This window comes from Myxocyprinus asiaticus, chromosome 36 (genome assembly GCF_019703515.2).
Source record: "Myxocyprinus asiaticus isolate MX2 ecotype Aquarium Trade chromosome 36, UBuf_Myxa_2, whole genome shotgun sequence".
Classification (NCBI taxonomy): domain Eukaryota; kingdom Metazoa; phylum Chordata; class Actinopteri; order Cypriniformes; family Catostomidae; genus Myxocyprinus; species Myxocyprinus asiaticus.
The window spans coordinates 21,242,027-21,262,524 of NC_059379.1; the positions used below are offsets into that span (position 1 = coordinate 21,242,027).

The following is a 20,498-nucleotide window of genomic DNA, read 5'->3' on the forward strand; positions in this document are numbered from 1 at the left end:
CCAGTTGCTTGATTTAATTATACAAGACTATGTCCCATATGTTGCATTTTGCCTGATGTCCTGGAATCCTTCCTTTTTATTGATTTACACAATATGTATTCTTTAAGCGCATTCCTTAAAGTGAAACTAAATTACTCATGACCAAAATTATCCATACTGTACTAATGCTGGCTGTTTTTAATAAATAATCAAGTGATTGCATTTTAAATTGTCTCAGGGAATATGCAAACTTAAATACACAACAATTTAAGCATTTATTAATCACCATCACATCTTGGCTTGTGCTAGTATATGCGGTATGAATCATTTTAAGTAGTCTAAACATGTCACCTGTTGCTGCATTATAATTACATCTTCTCCTGGTACATATCTCAGCTTATCAAATTTTCAAAAAGATTGCATAGCTTTGATATTTTGTAATGCTTCTCAAGAGAAACTCATCTAAAGGCAAAATACCTTAGTATTTGAGCTATATACACACAGGAGATGAAGATATAGGCCTATATGATTTTATTAGTCTAGCTATGATTATTCAAATCCCTCTGTAATAAATGACAGGGTGCTGACATTCACTTTTTACAGTGCACATTTTTGACTCTTCGACTTTTTTGTCAGTTGTCTCAAGTGAGCACATCTAGCTGGTGCCGTGTTGAAAACGGCAGGAAAAGATGAGTTGCAGGCTTTGTTCTACAGTAGCTTGGCTTGTTCTGCCTGGTTCTAATGAGTTTTTAATGGGGGGAAGTGACCTTCACTGGCCTCTCTCTTAGTAGCTTGCCATACTGTGGCCCCTTAATATATGGACAACATTGCTGAAAGCATAGTAAAAATGTAGCCTCAAGTTAGAAAATAAGGCAGAATACAGCTGAAGTTCTTATCCCCAATTAATGGTGCTACAGTGGCTTTAAATGGTCTTGAGGGTTGTCAGTCTAACAAGTATGGGTTTGCAATATCAACATGGTTAATTTGTGGTATCTCTATAAAACAGGCATTTGGAAATTCTTAAAGAGATCTTAATTCATTATGTAATTTACCACAGGTCCTCTTCATTTTGGTTTGTTAATCTTTGCCACTTCACCCCCAACCCATCATATTCATGTCTTACACATCAGTTGGCTGCTTTTCACTATTTGGTGCTATCAAAACAAACCCATTAGATGTCGCAGATGATTTTTGTGTTTGTGTGTAAAAAGATGAAAAAGCATACCTGGACCAACCGAACATATTTAGCGTTGCCATTTGAGTTTGCTCACTGTGGTATTAGGCTATTTTAAGTGGAAGTAGCACAGAGTGCACGAGTTGAAAGGCTGACTATAGTTTATCACAGTGTTCTCACCCTATATGTGTCATGCAATTATATCTAAAACACACAAACTAGACACAGCTGATTGTCTTCTATGTAAAACATCAACTAATGTTATCTGACAAGATTACATTTTTCTGTAAAATGTAATTCTACGTTAAATATTCTTATCTTAGAATATGGCAATTTGTTGTACTAAGTGACATCTGCTTTAAAAACACAATGCCCTGTCCCTTTATCAGTTGTGTTAATTTGTCAGTAAGAGCACACTACAAAAAGGGTTTTACAAGCATCCTTTTCAGAATCCAGCAAACATTAATACGCCATGTACACATTGCAAAGTCTGTGGAGAAACAAACACAGTTAAATGCGGGAGTGGATTCCGTCACTTATCCCATTTCGTGCATGTTTGTATACAGGAGTTACTCTTGAAATTGTGATGTTTCACATATTGATAACTAAAACATCGCTTTGTTGGATGCCACCGTTTTACCATTTGGTGTTTTACATTTTTGACCAAAGTAATATTAGTGACTGAAGATGCATTATCATCCGACAAATTTTAGTTAACTGCCGTTGAGTAAGGCTGCCAGATTAAATTTGAAATTCAAATATTTGTCAAATTTAAGATAAAAATGCACATTGAATGCTAAAATGTGTATTCAGATTTGGAATGTGTGCCCAACACAGACTGATCACATTCATAAGCTTAAACCCCCACCCCCAAAAAACAAAATAAAACAGATGCATCGTAACAAATATAACAGATACTGTCTTAAAAATTCAAATATAATTTCAGGCTTCAAATATAATATGTAATATTTAAGTGAAAATTTTTTGTTTAGATTCTCCTCCCTGCTGCCAGCCCTACCATTGACAGAAACGCTGTGTTTTCAGCTTGTAAGGTGCCGTTCACACCGAACATGATTTTGCATCCATCTGCACTGTTTTGCAATTGTTTTTCAATGTAAATATTTACTCAACAGACATCTTTGACCATTGCTCTTTATCTTGCTGTTTTTTCATCATCTCGCGTAGAAGCGCCACATTTTTTATACGCTGTATCAAGTAAAAAACTTTTAAAAATGCTTCTCAAGACTGCTGAGTTTTGTTCTATTCATTGCACTGCATCTTGCTTTTTATAGCACAATAAAGAGTTTTGTCTGAACTGCCCCTTAAGCTGCTGTTTTTAGCGGCTCTGGATTGTAATACATGGGTTGCCCTGAGAACTCATGGCTGGTGAGAGCAATTACACTGGAAAAAGCCAGACTGGTATCAAAATTAGTGTAAAAGACACGACACTTCACTTCTTTCTCTTTGCTTACATATACTTAGAGAATCTCAAATGTGCTTTTAATTAACAGCTAATTTTTAAGTTTGCTTCTGTACATACTATGCAGATGCACAGTAAATGCAATAGTCAATACCTGAATTTGTCCGTAGTTAATTCAGTTAATGTACAAAGATTTTTGGAAGAATATTTCAGCTCTTAGTGAATGGGTGCCACATTTTTGAAGCACCAAAAAGCACATATAGCCATCGTAAAAGTAATCCAAATGACTCTAGTGAATTAATTAATGTCTTTTGAAGTGTAAAGCTAGATGTGTGTAAAGAATAGATCAATATTGAAATGTTTTTTTATAAAAATTCATGAGGGTCGAAGTCGATCAAGAGGGTCAAGGAAGTACGAAAAAATATGGAAGCGCAGTGTTTACAAGGAACATAGATATTCATACACAGATGTCTCATTCAGCTGGTTTTGATACATAGACTATGGCGCCATCTTGGAACAGTCAACAAGGAGAGCTGTTTGAATCGGTTTGAATGCAAGTGAATTGAGGTGATGCCTCAGACCGAACTCCTTGCTCAGACTGCTGCACAAACTGCTTTTGTGTGGAAACAGTATCGCGGTCCATAGAAACAGCTGCTAATAAGGTATCTATGTATGAATATCTATGCAGAGGAGGCTTATGCGCTTGCATCACGTGAGTGGCAGCTTGAATTCCACCCTTGTCAACAAGCTGGCTGGAAGCGAGCATTTTTAGTAAAAGGTTTAAAATATTTATCTATTTCTTACACCTAGAGTTTCGGTTCAGAAAACATTATCCACTGGAATTGTATGAATGACTTTTATGATGGCTATATGTGCTTTTTGGAGCTTCAAATATTTGGCACCCATTCACTTGCATTTTATGGACCTACAGAGCTGAAATATTCTTCAGAAAATCTTCGTTTGTGTCTTGCTGAAGAAAGACTGTAATACACATCTGGGATGGCATGAGGGTGAGTAAATGATCAGAGAATTTTCATTTTTGGGTGAACTATTCCTTTAAGCACTCAGAAATGGAAAGACAATCGTATTTAGCTGCAGTTTGTATGTGGACATAGAGTTTTTAAATCCTTCGGTTTGGACATTGAGATGTGTTCTGAGTTGATCTCACAGTCACTTATAAGGTTGAAGAAATCAGGGAACATGAGAAGCCTCATGTCTCCATATAAATGAAGTTTACACAGAGACAGTAGGTCAGATGAACTCAGTTACGTTTAGCACCGCATTCTTGTTATGTGTTGTGGCATTAAACGGGATCCAACATAATTTCCTGCTTTCTCTTCAAAAATAATTATTGTCTTTATCAATAACGTAGCCTTGCCTTGGCCGGGCGTCATCTGTTACATAAATCATGACAGTGGTACAAAAAAAGTGTGTTAACATGTTTCCTTGACTGCATTCATAACAGATGCATAATGGCAGCCACCGAAGCTGAACTTTGACTTCGGTTTTAAACTGATAAGCACATCCACTATCCTGGAAAAACATGACAGAATTTACCACTCAGTATGATCACGCATTAATGTCAACTACCGCTGCTCTTGTCCCTTTGAGATACCACTGCCCACACATGTGCACAGACATGCATGCACAGTCAAACACGTTTGTTTGAGATCTTCCATCAGTTTGTTAAGCTGGAGAACACTGCATGATTTAGGCCACAATTCTACTGTCTGAGACTATTTTCAGGAATTGCAAAGGATTTCTTTCATTGTACGGTTATATCGGCAGTCTTTGAATTAGAGCTGCATGATTAATCGTTAAAAGATTACACACCCACACAATCTCATTTCTAAATGACAGCGATTCTGCAATGTATATTAACGTTCCAGTGGCATCTCTTTTGGCGGTCAAATTTAAGTTGGAAATTCACTTCAAGATGCGTTTTTAAATGTTGATAAACTTTATATGCCATCTACAAAACACAGTGCTCCTGCACTAGATGCTGAATAAACTAAAACGCAACGGCCAAAGACATTTGTCCAGCACAGTGCTTTACAAACTGCAGGGTGCAGCCACAATTAGCCAGGAGTGTGACAGAATCTCTGTTCAGTTCAATATTTTAATATTGCTACAAAAATACTGGGATTACCAAGATCTGACTAAATTTGCTACCCGTGCGCTGTTCGATCATAGCCGGCTGCTTTTAAGCGCTCGCATGTGTGTCTGCCCATGCACTTTTATCTCGTGATGAATGCTCTGCGCTGTTTTTAATCAAAATACCCCCCTTTTGGTGATATTAATGTAAACACAGCCATTAATGTATAAGCAGACGGGACAAATTCTTCAAAATGTTAGATTTGTGCAATGTCTAAATTTATATAAGCTGCATTATGTCTGTTATAGGCATTCAGGCATTCTTACTGCATCAAATCAGTATTAATGTAGATCTAATAATCACACAGTAAAGAGTGTCAAATATTAAGTACTTTCATTTGCATTAAATTACCTTTTTTAATGTTTTTATTATAATTTTGTAAATGTTTCATTGCTACTATTGGTAAAAAACTTAAAGCACTGTTTACTCTGTTCTCTACTTAATTACTGGCTCTTGAATAATTCCTTTACAAGCTTGAAGCAAGTTTTACAAGAGAAACACTGAAGGCCTCATTGTTTTAATTTAAATAATTAATATTTATTTTTAAAAAAAACTTTTGTAAAATAACAGTGTTTTATTGCATATTTGCTTACAAGTGCAATACAAAGTTAAAATAGAACTGTTAATGAAGCTTTTTTCTGCTTGTTTTGCTTTTTACATAGCATGTGAGAAACAGGTTAAATCATTTTTTTTTTTACATTTATTATGCAGTTTTTAGCAGGATTAAAAAAAACAAAAAGGTTTATAATGTATTTGTTGCGCCCCCTTGTGGACTTAGGACATTTTAAATTTATATATTTGATTAACAACTTTATTGCATTATTGCATAGATTGAAGCAGAGAACATTTAGTCAGAACCTCTGGTAAATTATATGTTACTTTGTTTAATACCCTTATGTCCAGGTTTTGTAAATCACTGAAATAATTTTTCTTCAGAATTGTGATCTTTATTCTAAGCAAGAAAATCATGATTCTCAATTTATCCAGAATCGTGCAGCTCTACTTTGAATGCTTAGTGTTGTTGGGCCTCATGTATTCAGATATAAGACAAAGGCAGGCCTACACAGTCGTAAAGCCTGACTGAGGCCTACACACAAAGTCATAAAACCTTACTGATAACAACCGCGCCAAAATCAAACAAAGGGAGTCCAAAACAGACTACAAATCCCATGAAGCCTTGCTCACTTTACACCTATGTGTGAAATTCCAAAGGATCGAACTCTCAACTCCTATTGGATGAGGCGCACGACAGAACGCCCCTCAACCATGATGTCATCAGGAGTAGAAATACTTCTGAGATCCTTCTGGGCGTCGCTTCCAGCAACATTGCGTGCCGTGCGTAGACGCAGCTCATTGCTGCTCTCAGGTGTAGCCTCGTTGCACAAGGAAGTAACGTACGACTTGAAACTGTGGCCATACAATCTCCATCTCGCTGGACGAGTTGAGATTACTCCGTGTCCCAATGAACACTCTAACGGATCCAAAGGAGACCGCTGAGCAATCTGCATCTACATACGTTTGCCTGCAGAAGTGAAGAAAGAAGATTTCTCTTCCCTCTTCAACCGAGTCAACGTCGCTGATTTCTCCACCAACCCGCCGAGAATCAGCAGCCGTACTACCCACCGACAGAGCGAGGAAACGGCCTCCCGTCATCACCCGAGCACCCGTCGGAGTCAAACGACGGATGAACACACATTCTACCCACGTCCTCACGTGATTCAAGTAAGAGGTTTACATCTGGGCAGAGATAGATTATTATAGTGTGTTATTCTTGTGTATCAAGATTATTGCTTGTACAGTTTACGGACCGCCGAGTCCGCTCACTGCTGCTAATAATACTTGAGGTATTACCATAACGTACTGTTATCACAAATGAGATTTGCTGTGTTGTAGTCCAACCACGTTGGACTGTGTGTTTCCGCCACCGCGGGTGAGACCAGCACACCGAGTTTATCCATTAAAGAACCAAAGACCGCAGGACTGTTTACGAGCCGTTCACCGCGTCTCTGAGTGATAAACTAACAGCTGCTTTCTCTCCCACGAGCACGAAACCGGCTTTGGTGCCTTCGCTTTATCCTCTCTCTCGTACTAACCACACACACACACAGGCGACCCCTCAGAAACATACCCGCACACATTTGGCTAGTAGATAACTTGGTGATAAAGCTTTTTCCTTAAGTTATCGCACAAGTGGAGACACGCGGTAAATGGGCAGATGCAATTAACCGACTTCTCTCCGCCCACATTCGCGGCCATATTCTCTGGCTGGAAACCTCGCGTGACGTACTCTCCGCCATTTTGTGCGCGTCACTCCTTACACACGCACACCCACACACACCCATTGACACACACACATACCTTCCTCTCATGTGTTATAGGATTATTTTGATTTCCATATCTAATCATATCACTGTTTAGTTTGTAGTTGTAAGTCGGAAGTTTATTGACTGTATTGTATTGATTATTAATTGATATTACTGCATCAATAAACTTTGTCATATTTCAAAAGAAGTGTTTTGGTTTGTTTTGCATACACCTGTGTCAAGGGCTGGCAGGGGATATCAGTGCTCTGATTCAAGCCTTCATTGTTTCCTTTTGAATGTTGATGTTTTCCGGATATCAACTTTCTTAAGAGAACAATCCTATATTGAGACTGTTTTACTATCTGGTTATTAGTCTCTGATTCCAGGGTGGTGCCCCGGCGATATTAATCCTTATTAATATTCTATTGATTTTGATAATTGATAATTATCTTGGATGATTGTTGAATTTGAAGGATCAATAAGCTAGTGTTAATTCTAATCAATGTTCCATTGATTTTAATAATTAATGATTATCTTTGATAATAATTAATATTCTATTGAATTTGATAATTGATGGTTATCTTTGATGATTGTTGATTTAAAGGATTAAAAAGCTAACATTGATTCTAATCAATGTTCTGTTGATTTTAATAATTAATAATTATCTTATTAATATCCTTATTAGTATCCTGAACGTAGCACACAACAGTGTGACATGCTCACTTATGACTGTTTAATTGCCTTTGTAATGAATCTTAGCATCTGACAAATTGAAATTTTGGATCACAGTCCTACAGTGTGATCGCTTCTGTGAAAGCCGTCTATTGAAGAACCAATAATAGCACAGCAAATGATGATGTGCATGTGTGTGCGCTCAGTTAAAATGTTGACTCTAGCTCATCTCCATTATGGCAACATAAAAATCTTGGTAATTAGCGTTCCCTTCACATTATAGTCATACTATCAAAATTACCTTGCGTTCATTTTGAAGAATTAGCACAAATTCCCTCTTTCACCCAGCCATGACAGACTCCCATTTAATTTGTGTCATGCACGATCTTGCATAGATTATCCTTAATAAGCCGACAAAGTGTGTGGTCATGTAAACACCTTAAACGCTTTTCCTTTATCGGATTTAGGTCATAAACAGTCTGCTCATATTATATAGTCTGACAAGCAACAATCATTAAAGCTAGGGGTGGGCGATATGACCAAAATATTATATCAAGATATATATCGCGATATAGTAATTTTTTTTTTTCTGGAAAAACAATAAAATCAGTTATCATAATAAATAACCATATTGTAATGCCTATTTTTGGAAAATCTAGTTAGTGAAATAAATACTTTTTAAATGAAAACTACTTCCTCTTATATAATTTTCTCTTTATTTAGAACTTGGCAAAGTTGAAAAATAAAATAAACACTTTTAAATCAACCATACCATAATACTAAATTTCACATTATACCACATTTCAGTCCGATATGTTGTTAACCAGTTTTATTATAAACTTTCCTCAAGAAACTAAAGATTGTTTCAAAGCAAAGTAACAAAGAAAATATTTTGTGACTGCAGATGTGGCTAGGGCAATGAATTGCAATGTCCGTACTGTGAGATGCCTAAGACAGTGCTATAGGGAGACAGGAAGGACAGCTGATCATCCTCGCAGTGGCAGACCACGTGTAACAACACCTGCACAGGATCGGTACATCCGAATATCAGACCTGCGGGACAGGTACAGGATGGCAACAACAACTGCCCGAGTTACACCAGGAACGCACAATCCCTCCATCAGTGCTCAGACTGTCTGCAATAGGCTGAGAGAGGCTGGACTGAGGGCTTGTAGACCTGTTGTATGGCAGGTCCTTACCATACATCACCGGCAACAACGTCGCCTATGGGCACAAACCCACCTTCGCTGGACCAGACAGGACTGGTAAAAAGTGCTCTTCACTGACGAGTTGTGGTTTTGTCTCACTAGGGGTGATGGTTGGACTTGCATTTATTGTCGAAGGAATGACCGTTACACCGAGGCCTGTACTCTGGAGCGGGATCAATTTGGAGGTGGAGGGTCCGTCATGGTCTGGGGCAGTGTGTCACAGCATCATCGGACAGAGCTTGTTGTCACTGCAGGCAGTCTCAACGCTTTGCGTTACAGGGAAGACATCCTCCTCCGTCATGTGGTACCCTTCCTGCAGGCTTATCCTGACATGACCCTCCAGCATGACAATGCCATCAGCCATACTGTTCATTCCTGCAAGGCAAGTCAGTGTTCTGCCATGGCCAGCAAAGAGCCCGGATCTCAATCCCATTGAGCACGTCTGGGATCTGTTGGATCGGAGGGAACTTGCAAGTGCCATGGTGGAAGAGTGGGGTAACATCTCGCAGCAAGAACTGGCAAATCTGGCACAGTCCATGAGGAGGAGATGCACAGCAGTACTTAATGCAGCTGCTGGCCACACCAGATACTGACTGTTACTTTTGACCAGTATTTATTGTATGTACATGAAATCTCTGTCACCGACAGAGCTTTTTATAAAATGTGCTAACTTTTACCACTTGTTTTTCTGAATAATAACATGTGAAATTATAAAAATGTGATAGCTATTAGGTAGACTAAGAGTTTATGTATGTGCATTACCCTCATGTCATCAGTATTGGTTTCGGTGTAAGCTCCGGGTGAGTGCAAATGTTTTTTACTGTTATTTAAATGATAACAAAATAAAAAAATAAAAAAATGTTTCCCCTTTTTATTAAAGCATATTTTTCATTTAAACTTTCCAGCTGTCATCTGATTTTCATAAAATGCATAAAATACATCTGACATCATTATAAAAAAGGTCATTTAATGTAAAATACTAAATCAAATAACTATGTTCACAATTAAGTTAAATATTGACAGACAAATTATATAACAGAATCCCAGTTAAAGAGATTCATCTGAGAGATATATATATGTATGTATGTATGTATGTGTCATCATCTCTGATTATTAGTATAAATTAATTATTAGTTAGCCTGGCTAGTAGATTTCTCTGCTTCTGATGAGAATGTTCCCATTATTTCATAGTCAGCCCATTTATACTTAAAGGTGCTATATGTAAGATTTGAAATGGGTACTGCAGTCCAAATTCAAAATATTGGAGAGTTGTCTGCCCCGCCCCAGACTCTAAGCTCATGCGGGTTGCCAGAATTAGCCAACTCAGCATCCGTTTTAAAGGATTTCTGGGCTTTAAGCTGTCTCCATCTTCCAAAGGCATCTCCAATATTTATCCTTGTTTTACTACGCCTCTGGTCATGGTGGTTTTTAGACGGATGGCGAGGCTTTTTAGGTTGGGTGGAATCTGTTATCTCTGATCCAGTTCGTTTGCTGGCTTCCAAGGCTGCAGTACACAGTGTTGTTTGCTTGCAAACTTGTTAAAATCTGGCAATCCGGCAATTTCAAAATACTATTGGTGAGTGGGCAGTGGGCGGGATCACACAGGCCAAAACATAAACAGAAATTCCGGCTTGTAATGGAAACTTCAAAGTAGAATATACTGGCTGTAGCATTGTTATCGGAGAAGCCAGTATTTCAACTTGGCATGTTTCCTAATTCTCTAATGATATATTATGGCCATTTTATGATTTAGTACAGTAAACATATTACATATAGCACCTTTAACTTAAGCAAACAGTATTTTAAAGATGTAAATTGTTAGTTTATTGTTATTCGATTCTCACTTTAGGGAAATATAAAAATGGTTCATTCGGACTTTTACCCTTGACCCCTATACAGTAACCAAAAGTACTCCTATGTCCCATACATAGCTAACTGAATGTAAAAATGATTAAAAATAAATATTTACAATGTAAAAATATTCAAACACAAAAACTAGACTGCTGTCACCCAGCTTGAAAACAAATGTTGATCTTATCTTGTAATATTAATATCCAAGTGCCTTCAACTAGTGAACTCTATGAAATATGTTAGCCTAATCTTTTGGTAGAAAAGATCCCTCACACCCCACTGCGTTGGCTTTGTCTCTGGGCCAGTGTACTCATCTCTGCTTTGAAGAGACTATTTTGACTGTTTACGTTTTTTCATTTCTTTTACAAAGTACTATTGCTGCCAACGTGGAAAGTTATAGTAAAAAAAACAAAACCAAAAAAAAAAAAAAAAATGACAATTTCAAAGCCATAGTGACTACTGACACCATGCAAGTTATTACTTTCTGGACCTTTGCTGGGAAGGAAGTGTAGAGACTGAACCTCTTGAAACTTTAATTGAATACCCCTTGTGCTAGACTATTTGTAGCTGAGCTAAATGTGTTAGAACGATATCATTACTGTATAGAATAAAATTCTTATAGCCTAAATCCTCCCACTGTGTGTAGGTAGCCTGGTTTTAAATTTAGTATGTTAAGTAAGAGAACTTCTTGTGGCATTTTGTTGTGTTCTTTTGACCAGAAAGTCCCTCATTAACGATAATAAATATCAATGTGATGTAATGCATCACTTGTATTCTTCTGTAAAGTGTAGGGACTATGCTATTTCTGAAAACTGCAAATCAGATAAATTGATGTAAGGTGTGATTTAACAGCAGAAAAGTGCATATGACACCTCTCCCATTTTGAGTCATTTAGGTAATGTAATCTATAGATAGGTGAGTTGGCAGAAATAGAAAAGCCCTTGAGTTATGGATGATCTGTACCACTGTTCTCAATACTGAAAGTTGATATAGGTAATGTTTTATTTCTTGAACAGATTTTCTGTGTATGATAATGGATTCTTTGATAAAGAAATCCAAGCAGGTCTTTTTATTATGAAAGTTCACCCTTGATGAATTGAGCTGGACTGATTCCAGGATTTGAGGGTTTGGCAGCGCTGTTGTGCTCAACCTCTTGATCATTTTCTTTTTAATACCTCTTTGATTTTCAGGCCATCATTTACACCAGAGACCTATTATTATTATTATTATTATTTTATTATTTTACCAATACCTCAGTGTAGAAACTCAGAAAAGAGAAAGGAGTAATTTATTATTATGCTTTAATAGTGCTTTATAATATTTCATTAGAATAATTTTATTTGCTAGTGAGCTTGCATTTCAGCCTGTGTTGTGTTTGCAGCTTGTATAGTATTTGTGTTTGAGTGTGTTTGTTACAAGCATTTACAAGAAGAGGTAAAGCTGAAACCCCACTGAGCGAATAGACATTGCAATTTTTGTGCCTCTTTTAGCTAGAAAAATGACAGCTCCCTTGCCAGTATAGTTTATATTAATTTACCACACACTGTCACAGTTGAATGAAATTCCATGTTGTTTTTTGGTCACATTTCTGGCATTGCTCAATGAAAAAATTGCTCTTTATCCCACAGGTTTGTGAATGGTGTTTTTAGAGAAAGCTGTGGCTGTGTTGAGTAGCACCGTGCTGTAAAGACCCCATGAAATAACTTGACAAGCAAAAGTTTTCTGTCCTTTGTTGACATAGAAACAGGGGCAAGAAACTTTAGCTAAGCTTCCAGCAATGTTTTTTTATGTGCATTTTGGGATATCACATAAAAACTGCTGGATGGAAACACCAAGATGCAAATAAATCTCCAAAATGCTCATAAAAAATTATACGCTTGCTTGAGGTGGATACATTTTTTATTCGATAAAAAGAAATGTGCATAAACTATGATGTTAACACATTTACCGAATAAACTCTTATGGAATGTGACTGAATAACTCGTTCATTACTGGACTAACCAGCAGACCATTCATTGCATCTGAAATGTTGCTCTGGTCATCCTGAAATAATGGTGTCTAGAAAATCCAAACCCTACAAAGAGTTTAAATAAGTCAAATAAGTTGAAAACAAACTTGAACTGTACGGAACAAAAGGTTTATTGACACTTGTGAAAAATATCTTATAGATCCGCACAATATAGACTAGGGGTGTAATGGTTCGAATTTCTCACAGTTCGGTTTGTATCACGGTTTTAGGGTCACAGTTTTGGTACAGTTTGGTATTTGCTTTGTTCAGAAAAAAAATTACAAAATATTACTGCCAAATCCAAAGAATACTATTTGGTAAACACTTCAGCAGGTTTGCCCTTAAATAACAATCATTGTTTTACAAAAGTAACCATAGTTTAACCATGGCATTTGTATTAAAATCATAGTAACCACAATATTAACATGGTTACTGTCATGGTTACAATATATAGTCAAATCATGGTTTCTATATAGAAACTACAGTATTACTGTTATAAAACCATGGTTAATTGTATCAAAATTATGAATTTTGCTCAGAAAACTATGGTGACAGCGGTCATGGTTACTACAATATTACTATAGTAAAACAATGGTTAATTTACGACAGGGTCCTTAACTAAAAAAATTTTTTTTCTCTAATTACTAAATCAACATTTTTACTTAATACCTGCACTAATATGATATATGCATCAACATAAAGTGCACTTCAAATTCATCTCAACATATATTCAATATTCGGAAGCTCTACATCACTATAAAAGGAATAACCTTGCTATTAAAATGCATACGAGAAGGGATGTTGTGATAATGCTGCTTGAGTATTTTAATAATATGTGGAAATACTACATGAACTTCCCAAGCGCTTAAGTTATTGTTTCATGTCTGTCCGAATTAGCACTGAGTGCCTGCTTAAAAATGGAAGGTAGTGTGTGCAGTTTTAGCTCACCTGCGGCTCTTTCCCTAGGCGTTTTCTTTGCTTGCCATTTTCAGCTACACACAACGCATGCAGAACAGTGATGTCATCAAGTTGACCCACGTGAAACACAGGCAGAGCGTATCCATCTACAGATCCATTCAGGTGCATTAGCGGATGTTGTAACTGTGCCTGTCTGTTTGACGCTTTGTTTTCTTCACCAAACCTTGTGCTCCAGATGCATCATTAAACTTGATGTGAACTGACCGCTGTCCCAATGCTTACTGAACCGTGGGTGGCGAACCGTACGGTTCGGTTTTTTTACCGAGAACCATTACCCTTCTTGTATAGTCATAAGGATGGATGAATGCACATATATAGTGCTCAGAAGTGTGTGACGCACTGTCGCTCCCAAACATGAGACAAAGTTCTTTGCAGTGTTTTGTCTGCGTGCTCTAAACCGCAAGTATTTTATTAATAAAACACTCACAGTGGCTACAATTTCTCCGGAAGTGACGACTTCATCCTTTTGAAAACCCTTGGATGGAAACGAGGCTTTATTCGCACATTGTTTTTGTGACAGTATGGTTTTTAGCATAAATTCAATTCGCAACTTGGATGGAAACATAGCTATTGAAGGGTTTGTCCCTATTTTTTCCTTTTTAACTTTTTTTTTTTCTAATAATAGTCAAAGCCGTGAACCATGTTTTGCTACTTGCTTTTCAGTTGCAGGGGTTTTAGGGGGAGGAACAGTGGCTGTTTATCAGTGTGTGTTCTTTTGTGTTCTTACGTTCTTTTGGACTCGTTCTACGTCATCACCACTGCCGAAATTCAGTTCCAGTACTCAAGAACGCAATTACAGAGAATGCATAAAATTACCCAGATGTGTTCTTGATCAGGCCGAATATCAAGGATGCATTGAATGGTGACTTGTGGGCAAGAACCTGATACTACGATGGCAGATGGAAGACATTTATTGTTGTGTTTTCCCTCAAGAGTTTCCTGCTGTAAGGTCGTGAAAGTCTTAAGTCGTTATAATACATCAACATTTGTTGTTCTGTTGGCCATGAATTTAATAAAGTAATAAACACATGGAGGAATCGAGTGTTAACAGACTTTTCTTTTTTTTTTTTTTTTCGTTCAGTACATCATTAGTCCTGCAAAACCTCACTGGTGTGATGATGATAATAATGCTGTCACTGCTGTGTGATAATGCCAGTAGTTCTCTCACTGGTTACAAATGTGCTGAGAAGGTCAATTGTGCAACAGGAAGATCACATCATATTTCAAAGCTCGCAATAGATGTGTTCTAAGTCCTCCTGTCTTTTCGAGTTCTTTCTTCCAAGGTAGCTTGGCAAGACTGGTCTTCATAAAAAAGTCTGTTCTCTATGTTCTTAGCATTGAGAAACACCCCTTCTCTTTCTAGAGAGCATTTAAAAAAAAAAAAAAAAAAATTAGCTATCAATATTTTTGTCCTGTTTTCCCAAAAGAAAGTCTTTTAAGTGTACATATCTGATAAAAGTTAATTTTGTCAACTTTTATGAGTACACTAGCATATAGACCATTTTAAGGTTGTAAACAATAACAAAGGAAATGGAACGCTACTGGCCTGGGAGCACTTCCGGTATCAGTACCGGATCCTTTAAATTAGGCTCTGAGTTCTCAAAAAACCTCAAACATGAAGTCATTTATCCAGACATGTTGTTGATACTGAGCATCTACGCAAGAGAGGTGATGAAATTGTATCGTAGTTTAGATGATCACAATTATTTCCTCAGCTGAAAGATCAGGAATATTGGATTGCTCCTATTATAATCAATGAAGTCATTCAGTGAATCTGTCTGTGTAACCTGCAGACAAGGTAAGGATTTATTTTTTTTTGTGTTCCTAATTTGTAAGTCATTTTGGATAAAAGCGTCTGCTAAATGACTAAATGTAATAGTACTAATGACTTGTGCAGCTTCATTCATTATAATGAGAGTGATCTATAGTCACTTTTAGAGCTCTACCTATCAAACTTACAGTTAGTTGGCATAAGTTTTGTTCACCTACCAGAGAGAAGATATGTGCTACAGTTGTTAGTACTGAACATATCCAGCTGTCTCGCTTCATTGCAGCGGTTCATACATCCATTTCCGTTAGTTCCTGGCATCCAGAGAACATCCAGCCACCGAACAACATGGTCCACATTTTAAAAATGACATTTTACGACAGTCGTGTTAACGTTAAAGTCACTATGAATGAAGTGCCTCCTGCTTTTGTTTTGAATGAGTATGACAACTAGTAGGCAATGTTCAAGGAACAAAGACGTCACTTCCTTAAACCGACGAATATATAGTCCTTGAAATTTCCTATAGATGGCTTCAAATAATAATAATAAAAAAACTGACCTGGACTAAAATCCCCAAAACTCTAATTTTGATTTCATGGGGTCTTTAAATGAATAATTATGGCTTTCTGGTAGTTCTCTGCTGTGAATGGTTTAAGAAAGGGGTGTCTTTTGCCGGAAATTCTTAAGAACGGAGTCAAAAAATGTACTTGTCTGTCATCTGTGAGAGATTAATCTGATAAAGGTGGCGCTTATTTTGAAATCTCTCACATGAGTCACACACTCACTTTTCTGATGCTACAACATTGACTGAACAGACTTTTTTCCCTCCTGAGACCAAGCCATAAATTGTTGTTCTCTGTAGGTATATTATATTGCACTTATTTCTATTTTATTGTTTTGATTCCACATAAATACACATCTCAAGAAAAGTTTCCAAAGCAGGATTTGATTTTCTTTTACAAGAAAGGCATTGATTTCTTATGTCTTCTATAGGGGATGTTGGGACTAAGCACTTGTGTTTTCGCCTATTTGGTGACAATGCACATGAATAGGGTATATATATATATATATATATATATATATATATATATATATATATATATATATATATATATATATATATATATATATATATATATATATATATATATATATATATATATACACAGTGCATCCGGAAAGTATTCACAGCGCTTCACTTTTTCCATATTTTGTTATGTTACAACCTTATTCCAAAATGGATTAATTCATTATTTTCCTCAAAATTCTACAAACAATACCCCATAATGACAAAGTGAAAGAAGTTTGTTTGAAATCTCTACAAATTTATAAAAAAAAAAAACAAAAACAAAAACAAAAAAACATAATACTTATGTACATAAGTATTCACAGCCTTTGCCATGACACTCAAAATTGAGCTCAGGTGTGTTGGGCCTCATGTATTCAGATAGAAGACAAAGGCAGGCCTAACAGTCAAAAACATTCCTCAAGCCCCCTCCTTCTAAGTCGTAAATCTTACTGATAAAAATCGCGCCAAAATCAAACAAAGGGAGTCCAAAACAGACTACAGAGCCATGAAGCCTTGCCCTCTAAAGGATCGAGCTCTCAACTCCTATTGGATGAGGCACACAACAGAACGTCACTCAAACATGACATCATCCGGACTTCAAATAATTCTGAAAATGCTTCCAAAGTTGCTTCCGGCGACTTCGTTCACCGAATACGGACGTAGCTTTTTGCTGCTCTCCGGTGCAACCTCGTGGCATAAGGAAGTAATGTCCGACTTGAAACTGTAGCCATACAATCTCCATCTCGCTGGACGAGTTGAGATTACTCTGTGTTCAACCGAATACTCTAACGGATCCGAAGGAGACCGCCGAGCAATTCGCATCTTCATCCATTGGCCTACAGAAGTGAAGAGATTAAAGATTTCTCTTCCATCTTCAATCAAGTCGACATTTCTGAGTTCTCCGCCAGCCCGCCGAGAATCAACAGCCGTACCGGCCGCCGACAATCAACAGCCGTACCGGCCGCCGACAATCAACAGCCGTACCGGCCGCCGACAGCGCGAGGAAACGACCTCTCGTCATCACACGAGCCTCAAGGAACCGGGTCAGAGTTAAAGGACGGAGGAAAATACATTCTACCTGTGTCCTCATGCGATTCAAGTAAGAGGTTTACGTCTGGGCAGAGATAGAATATTATAGTGTGTTATTCTTGTGTTTCAAGGTTTTTGCTTGTACAGTTTACGGACCGCCATGTCCGCTCATTATTAATACTCAGGGTATTAATTATCACGAATTTGTTTTGCTGTATTGTGGTCCAACCAAATTGGACTGTTGTGCATTTTCGCCATCGCGGGTGAGACAGCAACTGAGTTCATCCATTAAAGAGTCAAATAACAAGGGACTTTTACGAGCCCCGCTCGTAAAACCGCGTCTCTGAGTGATGAACACGGCTGCTTTATCTCCAGCTATCGCGAAATCAGCTTTCGGGCTGTCACTTAATCATCTCTCTCTCTCTCTCTCTCTCTCTCTCTCTCTCACTAACCACACTGACACACACACACACACACACACAGTCACACACACACCTTATGTGTTATAGGATTATTTTTATTTCCATATCTAATCATATCACTGTTTAGTTTGTAGTTGTAAGTCAGAAGTTTATTGACTGCATTGTATTAATTATTAATTGATATTACTGCATAAATAAACTGTTATATTTCAAAGAGAAGTGTTTTGGTTTGTTTTGCATACGCCTGTGTCATGCTGACGGGATGTCAGTGCTCGGATTCAAACCTTCATTGTTTTTTTCCCAAAAATCGATATTCTTCGGATGTCAATTTTCCTAAGAAAACAATCTAATATTGAGACTGTTTTAATATTCGGTTATTAGTCCCTGATTTCAGGGTGGTGCCCCGTCAATGTTAATCCTTATTAATATTCTATTGATTTTTGATAATTGATAATTATCTTTGATTGAATTTGAATGATCAATAAGCTAGTGTTAATTGTAATTAATGTTTCATCGATGTTAACAGTTAACGATTATCTTTGATAAGTGTTGATTTTAAAGGATTAAAAAAAAAGCTAACATTGATTCTCATCAATGTTCTATTGATTTTAATAATTAATAATTATCTTTGATAATTATTAATTATTGCTAATAACCAAACTTGCTCCTAAACGTAGCACACTACATTTACTGGAGTCCCATATGAGGTTTTAATGAGTTAGATCCAATTAATTAATTTAAATATTGATTAATAACTACAGAAATAATTACCAATTATTTCTGATAGTAACACTGATCTAAACAACCAGTAAAGCCCTACAGGTGCATCCTGTTTCCACTGATCATCTACAAGTTTCTACAACTTGATTGGAGTCCACCTGTGGTAAATTCAGTTGACTGGACATGATTTGGAAAGGCACACACCTGTCTATATAAGGTCCCACAGTTAACAGTGCATGTCAGAGCACAAACCAAGCCATGAAGTCCAAGGAATTGTCTGTAGACCTCCAAGACAGGATTGTATCGAGGCACAGATCTGGGGAAGGGTACAGAAAAATTTCTGCAGCATTGAAGGTCCCAATGAGCACAGTGGCCTCCATCATCTGTAAATGGAAGAAGTTTGGAACCACCAGGACACTTCCTAGAGCTGGCCGCCCAGCCAAACTGAGCGATCGGGGGAGAAGGGCCTTAATCAGGGAGGTGACCAAGAACCCGATGGTCACTCTGACATAGCTCCAGCATTTCTCTGTGGAGAGAGGAGAACCTTCCAGAAGAACAACCATCTCTGCGGCACTCCACCAATCAGGCCTGTGTGGTAGAGTGGCCAGACGGAAGCCACTCCTCTGTAAAAGGCACATGACAGCCCACCTGGAGTTTGCCAAAAGGCACCTGAAGGACTCTCAGACCATGAGAAACAAAATTCTCTGGTCTGATGAAACAAAGATTGAACTCTTTGGCCTGAATGGCAAGCGTCATGTCTGGAGGAAACCAGGCACCGCTCATCACCTGGCCAATACCATCCCTGGCATGGTGGTGGCAGCATCATGCTGTGGGGATGTTTTTCAGCAGCAGGAACTGGGAGACTAGTCAGGATCGAGGGAAAGATGAATGCAGCAATGTACAGTGACATCCTTGATGAAAACCTGCTCCAGAGCGCTCTGGACCTCAGACTGGGGCAAAGGTTCATCTTCCAACAGGACAACGACCCTAAGCACACAGCCAAGGTAACAAAGGCGTGGCTACAGGACAACTCTGTGAATGTCCTTGAGTGGCCCACCCAGAGCCCAGATTTGAACCCGATTGAACATCTCTGGAGAGATCTGAAAATGGCTGTGCACCGACGCTCCCCATCCAACCTGATGGAGCTTGAGAGGTCCTGCAAAGAAGAATGGGAGAAACTGCCCAAAAATAGGTGTGCCAAGCTTGTAGCATCATATTCAAAAAGACTTGAGGCTGTAATTGGTGCCAAAGGTGCTTTAACAAAGTATTGAGCAAAGGCTGTAAATACTTATGTACATGTGATTTTCGTTTTTTATTTGTAATAAATTTGCAAAGATTTCAAACAAACTTCTTTCATGTTGTCATTATGGGGTATTGTTTGTAGAATTTTGAGGAAAATAATGAATTTAATCCATTTTGGAATAAGGCTGTAACATAACAAAATGTGGAAAAAGTGAAGCGCTGTGAATAATTTCCGGATGCACTGTATATATATATATATATATATATATACACCGATCAGCCACAGCATTAAAACCACCTGCCTAATATTGTGTAGGTCCCCCACATGCCACCAAAACAGCGCCAGACAGCATCTCAGAATAGCATTCTGAGATTATATTTTTCTCACAACAATTGTAGAGCGTTTATTTGAGTTACCGTAGAGTTTGTCAGTTCGAACCAGTCTGGCCATTCTCTGTTGACCTCTCTGTCCACAGAACAGCCGCTCACTGGATGTTTTG

At 37.7% G+C, this 20,498-nt stretch overlaps 1 protein-coding gene across 8 annotated transcripts in view; it reads left to right on the forward strand.

The window, feature by feature from the left end:
• The window catches only part of LOC127427490 (thyroid hormone receptor alpha-B), a 199,600-nt gene that overhangs the window by 1,135 nt on the left and 177,967 nt on the right, over positions 1 to 20,498 (forward strand). For 2 of the 8 annotated variants that reach the window (XM_051675139.1, XM_051675133.1), the window contains exon 2: positions 13,763 to 13,850. The exons of 3 other annotated variants lie outside the window; for them this stretch is intronic. The gene's annotated coding sequence lies outside the window, so the exon portion shown is untranslated. Of the gene's footprint in view, positions 1 to 2,145; positions 2,206 to 13,762; positions 13,851 to 20,498 lie in introns of all 8 variants that reach the window. 3 more of the 8 variants (XM_051675136.1, XM_051675135.1, XM_051675137.1) reach the window with 3 other exon arrangements.